This window comes from Phyllobates terribilis, unplaced genomic scaffold, assembly GCF_046119375.1.
Source record: "Phyllobates terribilis strain yellow unplaced genomic scaffold, ASM4611937v1 Scaffold_11__3_contigs__length_659146591, whole genome shotgun sequence".
Lineage (NCBI taxonomy): Eukaryota > Metazoa > Chordata > Amphibia > Anura > Dendrobatidae > Phyllobates > Phyllobates terribilis.
The window spans coordinates 258,593,310-258,607,604 of NW_027362771.1; positions in this window are offsets into that span (position 1 = coordinate 258,593,310).

Genomic DNA, 14,295 nt, shown 5'->3' on the forward strand with positions numbered 1-14,295 from the left:
ATAAAATGCTCTCCCCATGGTCCTCCATACAATATAATGCACCCCCATGGTACTCTATACAATATAATGCACCCCCCATGGTCCTGCATACAATATAATGCACCCCCATGGTCATGCATACAATATAATGCACCCCCCGTGGTCCTGCATACAATATAATGCACCCCCATGGTCTTCCATACAATATAATGCATCCCCATCGTCCTCCATACAATATAATGAACTCCTATGGTCCTCCATGCAGTATAATGCACACCCCATGGTCCTGCACACAATATAAAGCACCCCTATTGTCTTCCACACAATATAATGCACTTCCCATGGTCCTCCACACAATATAATGCACTCCCCATGGTCGTCCATACAGTATGATGCACCCCCCATGGTCCTGCACACAATATAATGCACCCCCATGGTCCTCCACACAATATAATGCACCTCCCATACTGTATTATGGCCACCGATCACTGATTTAAAAAAAATAAATACAGTACTCACCTCTCATGGTCCCACCCAATTCTCCAGTCTTCTCAGAGTGTGGTGTGAAGCGCCGGACATCTCAGAGCAGCGGGCGCCCTGTAATGACGTCATCGCACCCGCTGTTCTAAGACGTCAGATGCCGAAGAATGATGGGGGTGGAAGGGTCTGCTGACGCTCCTTCCTCCATCATTATTGCTCGCATTGGGCCCGCCCTCCGCTCGTCAGTGCTTGTACTCTGTTAACGTCAGCATCGGGCCCCCCAACCGTCCGTCAGAGCGAGCAATGACGATAGAGGGTGGAGAGTCAACAAATGCTTCCACCCCCATCATTCTGTGCGGGCGGCCGGGCAGTGCGGGTGCTAACCGGCGGAGGCGGGGCCCGGTGCGGTGAGGGTCCGCTGTGGACCCCTCTGGCTCACAGGCCCCATAGCAGTGGCATGACCTGCCGCCATTGGCGGAACACCACAGCAGGTGCGGTTTTCAGGGGCCAGAAATGCACGTCACAGATCAGTGTGACACTGATAGGAGGGGGTGCTATTCAAATGAAGACCGGAGGTAGAGAATTCTTCCGGGCGCCGCATGCCCTGAAGCCTGGAAGAAATCATTAGCATAACAGAATAAAAGACGATTTCTGCACTTCAAGACCGCAGATATGGGCATACAGGTATGATTAGTTTAATCATTCTATCATCTGTATGCCCATATTAATAGGTAACAACGTCCCAGGGGGTGACAGATTCCCTTTAAGCCAAGTTCCAGCTGTGATGGCACTGAGTAAAGCTTCTGTGCCTGCATGATCACTAGGACATTCTAGTATGTTCATTTGTGGGAACACTTCACTGGATAAGACGTACTAATATGTCTTATGTAGGGAAAGAGTTTAATTTTTTTTACAAACAAGTGTAAAAACAGATGCAAGGTTGGTATCGCTGTAAGGCCCACGTTCACACTATCAGTATTTGGTCAGTATTCTACATCAGTATTTGTTTTACAATAATTTTTATTTTTGAAAAAACAAACATTTAACACGGGAAATGTTAACGTTAACACAAGCTAAGTATAAGTAATGATTAAGAGGTAAACGGAAGGAAGTGGAAGGGGACTGGGGAGGAATAGGGAGGGAATGGGAACACTCGGGTGGAGTAAACAAGGAAAATGGGAAGAACTACATCAGTATTTGTAAGCCAAAACCAGGAGTGGAACAATCAGAGGAAAAGTATAATAGAACCACGTCACCAGTCCTGTATTTCTCATACACTCTTGGTTTTGGCTTACAAATACTGATGTATAATATTGACCAAATACTGATAGTGTGAACATGGCCTGACCTGCAGAATCATTTTGCCTGGTTGCTTTTACCACACAATGAACATCGTAAAAACAAAGGCCAAAAAACAGCACAGGAAATGCAGAGGGGTTTTTTTTCCCACCAATTCACAGCACTTGGAATTCGCTTCTGGTTTTCCAGTGTATCATACAGTAAAGTGAATGGGGTCGTTTAGAACTACAAAAACAAGCCTTCATGTGGTTATGTCAAAGAAAAAAAAAGTTATGGCTCTTAAGGGAAAAAAGGGAGGAAAAAAGAAAAACACAAAAACTGTAAATTGGCTGTGAAGGAAGGGGTTAATATAAGGGCATGGCAGATAAGGTTCTCAGTGCAAAGACAAAAGGGAGATGCATGATTCAAGATGTGCCAGCAGCCTTAGGGGCGTGTCCAGGCAGTGAACAAGTCTGCGTGTGCACGCCTTCAGTGCACTCCCAGGCTAATTTGCATGCGTCTTTGAGGTTAAGTGCACACGTAGCGCTTTTGATGCGTATTAGTGGCGGTTTTTCCACGCGAATATGCTTGGTAATCGGTCTGCCAGCTATTGCAATGGTAATCCTGATGTGCTGTGCACATGATGCGGAAATTTCTGCTCAGGATTATTATTGCGTTTTAAAATGCAGCATGATTATTCTATGCAGCGTTTCAGCAGCGTTTCCCGCTTATTGACTTTAATTGAACTGCAGCAAATCCGCTGGTATAATATTTATACCTGCGGATTTGCTGAGGTTCAATTAAAATCAATGAGCGGGAAACTCTGCATAAACGCTGGGGAGGACTACTACTCCCCTCATCCGCCGCCGCTCCCGCTGATAACAGCAAGAGCGGTGCAGCTGAAGGGAGTAGTAGTCTGCTCAGCCAGGCTGGGACTGCGCGCTATGGTAAAAAAAATAACATAAAAAAAGACACTATGCTGTCCGGCGCCCCCCTGATGTCATCAGCCCGGTAGCCGGCGGTACACTGCCGGGAGCGCACTCGCTCCCAGAAGTGTACATCGCTGCGCTGCCAGGAACTGCGGTCACGTGAGCTCTCAGCTGAAGATCAGCTGAGAGCTCACGTGAGCTCACTTTACGGCACCGGTGGTGCGTGGGAATGTGGCGCTCCTGAGGGTTCAGTCGCCACAGAGGTACTGCACTTCACCCAGAGCTGTGGTGTCTCCTTCTCTCAGGTAAGGAGGGAGTACTGCCCGGAACCCCAACACCCTGCATCCAACACTACACTGCTCCAGGCCGGCTGGAAGGGCAAGATGCAATGTGTTTTCCTGCTAAGCCCTGTCCCTGGCTGGAGTGGGGGGAACCCAGAGGTAGGGGGAACCAGTAGTGGGTGTGGGTGGAGGAAGCAGTTTGAGGGAACACTATAGAGTGAGGTATATAAAGGGAGGCCATCTTAGGGTGGGGGGGACAGTAAGGTCAGTCAGTGAGAGAAGTCAGTCAGGGAACAGAGTCTCTTTAGGAGCTCTGCTCCACAAGTAGGGCCCAGTCCTAGAGGCCCAGGTGGGGAGCTGAGGAGTAGGCTCTGATCTACAGAAGGGATCCTAGGGGGTACGGCAAGTGCAGGACGGCACCCGTACGCCTCGAATCTGTCAGAAGACAGAGGGATCGTAGGCCGCAAGAAGGGGACGGCCCCTGGTCCAGCCATGTAACTTCAAGTCTCGGCTGGGAAAACCGGAGACTTCTGGCTTCTATAGCCAGTTGCCGAAGCCTCATTCTAATCCCCGTGAGGGTCAAGCAGGTCCGAGAACTCCGACGAGACAAGAGGGACTTCAGAGCACCCGAGCGGGATTGAGAGTGGGAAGCGCAGGGCAGGAGGGAGAAAGACCCAGCGTGAAGACGGTCTAGCTAGGAACACAAGAAAGTGGGGTTCTGCCAGGTACTCCTGATTTGTCTGAGAAAGTGCTGAACCCCGGCCTGGTGAACGCAGCGTGGGAGGCTGACACCTGTACAGTGCACCAGTGGAACTGTCATAAGAACTGTGAGTAAAATCTCGGATGACTGCACCGCACTGCCTCCGTCCCTTCTTTCATCTGCGCCATCTCTCCCTCCTGGCACTACAACGCCCAGCGCAACCCACACTACCTACACTGCCCTGGAGCTAGCTCTACCTGTGGAGAGCCACACCATCCCTGCTGCCGTAACACCAGCTCCAGAGGACTGCTCCGCAGCAGCGGCTCCCTTTGGCCGCATTCCACAGGTGGCGTCACGAACTTTCCAAATCCCCTATAATTATTCCCCCGTTTTTACTGACCACCCTGGGTCACGGACCGGGCCAGCCACCGTGATATCCCCCACCGGCATCTACAGAGGCCCGGCTGCCGAGTACCCCATGGCTCAGGGGGCGCGTCAGGAACATTCTCAAGAATGTTCCCACCAGTACTGATGCTGAGCCCACTGGGGCTGGTCAGCTGATCTTCAGCTGATGAATCCATGTGATCTCACTCCTGCAGCAACATGTACACTGACAGGAGTGATTTTACACCCCTGTCAGTGTACATTGCTGTCTTCTACAGCAGTGACATCAGTGATTGCTGATGTCACTGCTGTAGAAGTCACCCGGATCGCCGAGGGACAATCCAATGAACTACGTCATGACGGCGGACAGGTTTGGGGTATGGTTGTTCTTATTTTAATTTTTTTCAGAAGACGAAGGCTTCGGGACTGAGCATATAATAAAAAAATTATTAAAATTGTGTGTATTTTTTATTTTATTAAAATACTCTATTCTGGCCGTGTCTTTTATTGAAAAAGCGTCATAAACTTTATTACGTGGTTAGTAATGGGGGCGTCTTATAGACGCCCTCCATTACTAACCTGGGCTTCACGTCAGCCGCCAATACAAGGCTGACGTGAACCCCAAACCCATTACCCCACCGCTACAGGGCAGAGGGAAGAGCAGAGGCTAAGCGCCAGATTTGGTGCATCTTATGGATGCGCCATTTCTGGGACTGCTGAGGGGTGATATTATTAGCCGCGGAGAGGGCTAGTATCCATGGCCCCTTCCCTGGCTATTAAAATCAGCCCACAGCTGTCTGTTTAGCTTTTTCTGGTTAGATTTTATAGGGGGGCCCTACGTCAATTTTTTTCTGGGGTCTCCCTGTTATCTAGCCAGTAAAGGCTAAACAAACAGCTGTAGGCTAATAATAATAGCCAGGGAACATTGTTGGCTAATGGCCCCTTCCCCGGCTACTAATATCTGCCCCGTCGTCAACTTTCCCTCTGCTGGTTATAAAAATAACACGGGACATTTTTTTTAAATTTCAGACTCTGTGCCCACGATCCGGACGTAGCAACGCTTTGGACGCATATTTTTGCTGCGTCCAAAACGTTGCATTCTATTGAACGCAGGTGAATCCACATGTGTTTTACCGCATTCCATACATTCTAGTGGTCAAATTTCTGCTGTGGAGACTAGTGATTCCGCAAGAGAATTTGACATGCTGCGGTCCTGAAAGACGTGCCGCATGTCGGTATCCACGGATGATTCGCAGCCTCAGATGCACGCATAGTGGACATGGAATTTCTAGAGATCCCATCCACTATGCTGTAACATCTGGATGCTGTGGGTTTGATGCTGTATATACACGCAGCATCAAACTCACAGTGGCTCCTGATCATGGCCACGAACCCAAACTCACCCGCAGCATGTCAATTTCTGTACCGGACACGCTAGTCTCTGCTGCAGATTTTGACTGATTGAAGTGTCATTATATGCGGTGGATTCACATGTATAGACAACAAAAGGGTGGCATTAGAACACAGCGTTTTGGACGCTGCAAAAATACGCTGCGTTCAAAGCGCTGCTTGTTGCTGATCGGGGGGACGTAGCGGCTAACAAAACCTCTGTGAGCTGTTAATAATAGCCAGGGACCATGTTTGCCTAATGGCACCTGCCTAGGCTAAAAATAGCAGCTCACAGCTGCCCCAGAAATGACTTGAATGGAAATGCTAATGAAGATTGGGTGAATGGGATCAGCTGACACCCAGCTCTTTTGTTTGGTGATGCCAAGGTGTCAATCAGACCCTTTCATCATCAAACTTAATTAAAGTAAAGTGAATAGTTAAATAAACACACAGTGTAAACACTTTATTTGAAATACAACAGACACATTCTTAAATTAACCAATATACTCACCCAGTTCTGACAGTAATCCAAGGGTTAAAGCAATGTCCCACATTCCTTTTCAAATAACTTTATTTAGCTTCAAAAAGCATTCATTGAGGTACAAAAATGCTTCAAAAAAAGTGTCAAAACTCACATTTTTCCTGCCAAGGAGATGCAGAAACGCTGCAGAAACTTCTTCGAATCCTGAAGGTGCGCACATAGCCTAAAGCTTGATTTCTCAGCACTGGCACATGGGATTACTATGTGGCGTGGTCTTTTTTATTGTACCACGACCCCTACAGTCATACTCATACGGCCCTGACAGGTTCCCTCACAAGGCACCACATGGGGAGAAGTGGCGCAGAGCTGTGTATGGAGCCACCTCAGTGCACTGTGGAGCAGAGCTGTGTATGGAGCCACCTCAGTGCACTGTGGCGCAGAGCTGTGTATGGAGCCACCTCAGTGCATTGTGGAGCAGAGCTGTGTATGGAGACACCTCAGTGCACTGTGGAGCAGAGCTGTGTATGGAGCCACCTCATTGCACTGTGGAGCAGAGCTGTGTATGGAGCCACCTCAGTGCACAGTGGAGCAGAGCTGTGTATGGAGCCACCTCAGTGCACTGTGGAGCAGAGCTGTGTATGGAGCCACCTCAGTGCACAGTGGACCAGAGCTGTGTATGGAGCCACCTCAGTGCACTGTGGAGCAGAGCTGTGTATGGAGACACATCAGTGCACTGTGGCGCAGAGCTGTGTATGGAGCCACCTCAGTGCACTGTGGCGCAGAGCTGTGTATGGAGCCACCTCAGTGCACTGTGGTGCAGAGCTGTGTATGGAGCCACCTCAGTGCACTGTGGCGCAGAGCTGTGTATGGAGCCACCTCAGTGCACTGTGGAGCAGAGCTGTGTATGGAGCCACCTCAGTGCACAGTGGAGCAGAGCTGTGTATGGAGCCACCGCAGTGCACTATGGAGCAGAGCTGTGTATGGAGACACATCAGTGCACTGTGGCGCAGAGCTGTGTATGGAGCCACCTCAGTGCACTGTGGCGCAGAGCTGTGTATGGAGCCACCTCAGTGCACTGTGGCGCAGAGCTGTGTATGGAGCCACCTCAGTGCACTGTGGCGCAGAGCTGTGTATGGAGCCACCTCAGTGCACTGTGGAGCAGAGCTGTGTATGGGGCCACCTCAGTGCACTGTGGAGCAGAGCTGTGTATGGAGCCACCTCAGTGCACTGTGGAGCAGAGCTGTGTATGGAGCCACCTCAGTGCACAGTGGCGCAGAGCTGTGTATGGAGCCACCTCAGTGCACTGTGGAGCAGAGCTGTGTATGGAGACACCTCAGTGCACTGTGGAGCAGAGCTGTGTATGGAGCCACCTCAGTGCACTGTGGCGCAGAGCGGTGTATGGAGACACATCAGTGCACTGTGGAGCAGAGCTGTGTATGGAGCCACCTCAGTGCACTGTGGCGCAGAGCTGTGTATGGAGCCACCTCAGTGCACTGTGGAGCAGAGCTGTGTATGGAGCCACCTCAGTGCACTGTGGCGCAGAGCTGTGTATGGAGCCACCTCAGTGTACAGTGGAGCAGAGCTGTGTATGGAGCCACCTCAGTGCACTGTGGCGCAGAGCTGTGTATGGAGCCACCTCAGTGCACTGTGGCGCAGAGCTGTGTATGGAGCCACTTCAGTGCACTGTGGAGCAGAGCTGTGTATGGAGACACCTCAGTGCACTGTGGAGCAGAGCTGTGTATGGAGACACCTCAGTGCACTGAGGAGCAGAGCTGTGTATGGAGCCACCTCAGTGCACTGTGGCGCAGAGCTGTGTATGGAGCCACCTCAGTGCACTGAAGCGCAGAGCTGTGTATGGAGCCACTTCAGTGCACTGTGGCGCAGAGCTGTGTATGGAGCCACCTCAGTGCACTGTGGCGCAGAGCTGTGTATGGAGCCACCTCAGTGCACTGTGGCGCAGAGCTGTGTATGGAGCCACTTCAGTGCACTGTGGAGCAGAGCTGTGTATGGAGCAACCTCAGTGCACTGTGGAGTAGAGCTGTGTATGGAGCCACCTCAGTGCACTGTGGAGCAGTGCTGTGTATGGAGCCACCTCAGTGCACTGTGGCGCAGAGCTGTGTATGGAGCCACCTCAGTGCACTGTGGCGCAGAGCTGTGTATGGAGCCACCTCAGTGCACTGTGGCGCAGAGCTGTGTATGGAGCCACCTCAGTGCACTGTGGAGCAGAGCTGTGTATGGAGCCACCTCAGTGCACTGTGGCGCAGAGCTGTGTATGGAGCCACCTCAGTGCACTGTGGAGCTGAGCTGTGTATGGGGCCACCTCAGTGCACTGTGGAGCAGAGCTGTGTATGGAGCCACCTCAGTGCACTGTGGAGCAGAGCTGTGTATGGAGCCACCTCAGTGCACAGTGGCGCAGAGCTGTGTATGGAGCCACCTCAGTGCACTGTGGAGCAGAGCTGTGTATGGAGACACCTCAGTGCACTGTGGAGCAGAGCTGTGTACGGAGACACCTCAGTGCACTGTGGCGCAGAGCTGTGTATGGAGACACATCAGTGCACTGTGGAGCAGAGCTGTGTATGGAGCCACCTCAGAGCACTGTGGCGCAGAGCTGTGTATGGAGCCACCTCAGTGCACTGTGGAGCAGAGCTGTGTATGGAGCCACCTCAGTGCACTGTGGCGCAGAGCTGTGTATGGAGCCACCTCAGTGTACAGTGGAGCAGAGCTGTGTATGGAGCCACCTCAGTGCACTGTGGCGCAGAGCTGTGTATGGAGCCACCTCAGTGCACTGTGGCGCAGAGCTGTGTATGGAGCCACTTCAGTGCACTGTGGAGCAGAGCTGTGTATGGAGACACCTCAGTGCACTGTGGAGCAGAGCTGTGTATGGAGACACCTCAGTGCACTGTGGAGCAGAGCTGTGTATGGAGCCACCTCAGTGCACTGTGGCGCAGAGCTGTGTATGGAGCCACCTCAGTGCACTGTGGCGCAGAGCTGTGTATGGAGCCACTTCAGTGCACTGTGGCGCAGAGCTGTGTATGGAGCCACCTCAGTGCACTGTGGAGCAGAGCTGTGTATGGAGCCACCTCAGTGCACTGTGGCGCAGAGCTGTGTATGGAGCCACTTCAGTGCACTGTGGAGCAGAGCTGTGTATGGAGCCACCTCAGTGCACTGTGGAGCAGAGCTGTGTATGGAGCCACCTCAGTGCACTGTGGAGCAGAGCTGTGTATGGAGACACCTCAGTGCACTGTGGTGCAGAGCTGTGTATGGAGCCACCTCAGTGCACTGTGGAGCAGAGCTGTGTATGGGGCCACTTCAGTGCACTGTGGAGCAGAGCTGTGTATGGAGCCACCTCAGTGCACTGTGGAGCAGAGCTGTGTATGGAGCCACCTCAGTGCACTGTGGAGCAGAGCTGTGTATGGAGCCACCTCAGTGCACTGTGGCGCAGAGCTGTGTATGGAGACACCTCAGTGCACTGTGGAGCAGAGCTGTGTATGGAGACACCTCAGTGCACAGTGGAGCAGAGCTGTGTATGGAGCCACCTCAGTGCACTGTGGAGCAGAGCTGTGTATGGAGACACCTCAGTGCACTGTGGAGCAGAGCTGTGTATGGCGCCACCTCAGTGCACTGTGGTGCAGAGCTGTGTATGGAGCCACCTCAGTGCACTGTGGAGCAAAGCTGTGTATGGAGCCACCTCAGTGCACTGTGGAGCAGAGCTGTGTATGGGGCCACCTCAGTGCACTGTGGAGCAGAGCTGTGTATGGAGCCACCTCAGTGCACTGTGGAGCAGAGCTGTGTATGGAGCCACCTCACTGCACTGTGGAGCAGAGCTGTGTATGGAGCCACCTCAGTGCACTGTGGAGCAGAGCTGTGTATGGAGACACCTCAGTGCACTGTGGTGCAGAGCTGTGTATGGAGCTACCTCAGTGCACTGTGGAGCAGAGCTGTGTATGGAGCCACTTCAGTGCACTGTGGAGCAGAGCTGTGTATGGAGCCACCTCAGTGCACAGTGGAGCAGAGCTGTGTATGGAGCCACCTCAGTGCACTGTGGAGCAGAGCTGTGTATGGAGACACCTCAGTGCACTGTGGAGCAAAGCTGTGTATGGAGCCACCTCAGTGCACTGTGGTGCAGAGCTGTGTATGGAGCCACCTCAGTGCACTGTGGAGCAGAGCTGTGTATGGAGCCACCTCAGTGCACTGTGGAGCAGAGCTGTGTATGGGGCCACCTCAGTGCACTGTGGAGCAGAGCTGTGTATAGAGCCACCTCAGTGCACTGTGGAGCGGAGCTGTGTATGGAGCCACCTCAGTGCACTGTGGAGCAGAGCTGTGTATGGAGCCACCTCAGTGCACTGTGGAGCAGAGCTGTGTATGGAGACACCTCAGTGCACTGCGGTGCAGAGCTGTGTATGGAGCCACCTCAGTGCACTGTGGAGCAGAGCTGTGTATGGAGCCACTTCAGTGCACTGTGGAGCAGAGCTGTGTATGGAGCCACCTCAGTGCACTGTGGAGCAGAGCTGTGTATGGAGCCACCTCAGTGCACTGTGGAGCAGAGCTGTGTATGGAGCCACCTCAGTGCACTGTGGCGCAGAGCTGGGTATGGAGCCACCTCAGTGCACTGTGGAGCAGAGCTGTGTATGGAGCCACCTCAGTGCACTGTGGAGCAGAGCTGAGTATGGAGCCACCTCAGTGCACTGTGGCGCAGAGCTGTGTATGGAGCCACCACTGTGGAGCAGAGCTGTGTATGGAGACACCTCAGTGCACTGTGGAGCAGAGCTGTGTATGGAGCCACCTCAGTGCACTGTGGAGCAGAGCTGTGTATGGAGCCACCTCAGTGCACTGTGGAGCAGAGCTGTGTATGGAGCCACCACTGTGGAGCAGAGCTTTGTATGGAGACACCTCAGTGCACTGTGGAGCAGAGCTGTGTATGGAGCCACCTCAGTGCACTGTGGAGCAGAGCTGTGTATGGAGCCACCTCAGTGCACTGTGGAGCAGAGCTGTGTATGGAGACACATCAGTGCACTGTGGCGCAGAGCTGTGTATGGAGCCACCTCAGTGCACTGTGGAGCAGAGCTGTGTATGGAGCCACCTCAGTGCACTGTGGCGCAGAGCTGTGAATGGAGCCACCTCAGTGCACTGTGGCGCAGAGCTGTGTATGGAGCCACTTCAGTGCACTGTGGCGCAGAGCTGTGTATGGAGCCACCTCAGTGCACTGTGGCGCAGAGCTGTGTATGGAGCCACCTCAGTGCACTGTGGCGCAGAGCTGTGTATGGAGCCACTTCAGTGCACTGTGGAGCAGAGCTGTGTATGGAGCCACCTCAGTGCACTGTGGAGCAGAGCTGTGTATGGAGCCACCTCAGTGCACTGTGGAGCAGAGCTGTGTATGGAGACACCTCAGTGCACTGTGGTGCAGAGCTGTGTATGGAGCCACCTCAGTGCACTGTGGAGCAGAGCTGTGTATGGAGCCACCTCAGTGCACTGTGGAGCAGAGCTGAGTATGGAGCCACCTCAGTGCACTGTGGCGCAGAGCTGTGTATGGAGACACCTCAGTGCACTGTGGAGCAGAGCTGTGTATGGAGACACCTCAGTGCACAGTGGAGCAGAGCTGTGTATGGAGCCACCTCAGTCCACTGTGGAGCAGAGCTGTGTGTGGAGACACCTCAGTGCACTGTGGAGCAGAGCTGTGTATGGAGCCACCTCAGTGCACTGTGGAGCAGAGCTGTGTATGGAGCCACCACTGTGGAGCAGAGCTGTGTATGGAGACACCTCAGTGCACTGTGGAGCAGAGCTGTGTATGGAGCCACCTCAGTGCACTGTGGAGCAGAGCTGTGTATGGAGCCACCTCAGTGCACTGTGGAGCAGAGCTGTGTATGTAGACACATCAGTGCACTGTGGCGCAGAGCTGTGTATGGAGCCACCTCAGTGCACTGTGGAGCAGAGCTGTGTATGGAGCCACCTCAGTGCACTGTGGCGCAGAGCTGTGAATGGAGCCACCTCAGTGCACTGTGGCGCAGAGCTGTGTATGGAGCCACTTCAGTGCACTGTGGCGCAGAGCTGTGTATGGAGCCACCTCAGCGCACTGTGGCGCAGAGCTGTGTATGGAGCCACCTCAGTGCACTGTGGCGCAGAGCTGTGTATGGAGCCACTTCAGTGCACTGTGGAGCAGAGCTGTGTGCGGAGCCACCTCAGTGCACTGTGGAGCAGAGCTGTGTATGGAGCCACCTCAGTGCACTGTGGAGCAGAGCTGTGTATGGAGACACCTCAGTGCACTGTGGTGCAGAGCTGTGTATGGAGCCACCTCAGTGCACTGTGGAGCAGAGCTGTGTATGGAGCCACTTCAGTGCACTGTGTAGCAGAGCTGTGTATGGAGCCACCTCAGTGCACTGTGGCGCAGAGCTGTGTATGGAGCCACCTCAGTGCACAGTGGAGCAGAGCTGTGTATGGAGCCACCTCAGTGCACTGTGGAGCAGAGCTGTGTATGGAGACACCTCAGTGCACTGTGGAGCAGAGCTGTGTATGGAGCCACCTCAGTGCACTGTGGTGCAGAGCTGTGTATGGAGCCACCTCAGTGCACTGTGGAGCAGAGCTGTGTATGGAGCCACCTCAGTGCACTGTGGAGCAGAGCTGTGTATGGGGCCACCTCAGTGCACTGTGGAGCAGAGCTGTGTATAGAGCCACCTCAGTGCACTGTGGAGCAGAGCTGTGTATGGAGCCACCTCAGTGCACTGTGGAGCAGAGCTGTGTATGGAGCCACCTCAGTGCACTGTGGAGCAGAGCTGTGTATGGAGACACCTCAGTGCACTGCGGTGCAGAGCTGTGTATGGAGCCACCTCAGTGCACTGTGGAGCAGAGCTGTGTATGGAGCCACTTCAGTGCACTGTGGAGCAGAGCTGTGTATGGAGCCACCTCAGTGCACTGTGGAGCAGAGCTGTGTATGGAGCCACCTCAGTGCACTGTGGAGCAGAGCTGTGTATGGAGCCACCTCAGTGCACTGTGGCGCAGAGCTGTGTATGGAGCCACCTCAGTGCACTGTGGAGCAGAGCTGTGTATGGAGCCACCTCAGTGCACTGTGGAGCAGAGCTGAGTATGGAGCCACCTCAGTGCACTGTGGCGCAGAGCTGTGTATGGAGACACCTCAGTACACTGTGGAGCAGAGCTGTGTATGGAGACACCTCAGTGCACAGTGGAGCAGAGCTGTGTATGGAGCCACCTCAGTCCACTGTGGAGCAGAGCTGTGTATGGAGACACCTCAGTGCACTGTGGAGCAGAGCTGTGTATGGAGCCACCTCAGTGCACTGTGGAGCAGAGCTGTGTATGGAGCCACCACTGTGGAGCAGAGCTGTGTATGGAGACACCTCAGTGCACTGTGGAGCAGAGCTGTGTATGGAGCCACCTCAGTGCACTGTGGAGCAGAGCTGTGTATGGAGCCACCTCAGTGCACTGTGGAGCAGAGCTGTGTATGGAGACACATCAGTGCACTGTCGCGCAGAGCTGTGTATGGAGCCACCTCAGTGCACTGTGGAGCAGAGCTGTGTATGGAGCCACCTCAGTGCACTGTGGCGCAGAGCTGTGTATGGAGCCACCTCAGTGCACTGTGGGGCAGAGCTGTGTATGGAGCCACTTCAGTGCACTGTGGCGCAGAGCTGTGTATGGAGCCACCTCAGTGCACTGTGGCGCAGAGCTGTGTATGGAGCCACCTCAGTGCACTGTGGCGCAGAGCTCTGTATGGAGCCACTTCAGTGCACTGTGGAGCAGAGCTGTGTATGGAGCCACCTCAGTGCACTGTGGCGCAGAGCTGTGTATGGAGCCACCTCAGTGCACTGTGGCGCAGAGCTGTGTATGGAGCCACCTCAGTGCACTGTGGCGCAGAGCTGTGTATGGAGCCACCTCAGTGCACTGTGGAGCAGAGCTGTGTATGGAGCCACCTCAGTGCACTGTGGCGCAGAGCTGTGTATGGAGCCACCTCAGTGCACTGTGGAGCTGAGCTGTGTATGGGGCCACCTCAGTGCACTGTGGAGCAGAGCTGTGTATGGAGCCACCTCAGTGCACTGTGGAGCAGAGCTGTGTATGGAGCCACCTCAGTGCACAGTGGCGCAGAGCTGTGTATGGAGCCACCTCAGTGCACTGTGGAGCAGAGCTGTGTATGGAGACACCTCAGTGCACTGTGGAGCAGAGCTGTGTATGGAGACACCTCAGTGCACTGTGGCGCAGAGCTGTGTATGGAGACACATCAGTGCACTGTGGAGCAGAGCTGTGTATGGAGCCACCTCAGAGCACTGTGGCGCAGAGCTGTGTATGGAGCCACCTCAGTGCACTGTGGAGCAGAGCTGTGTATGGAGCCACCTCAGTGCACTGTGGCGCAGAGCTGTGTATGGAGCCACCTCAGTGTACAGTGGAGCAGAG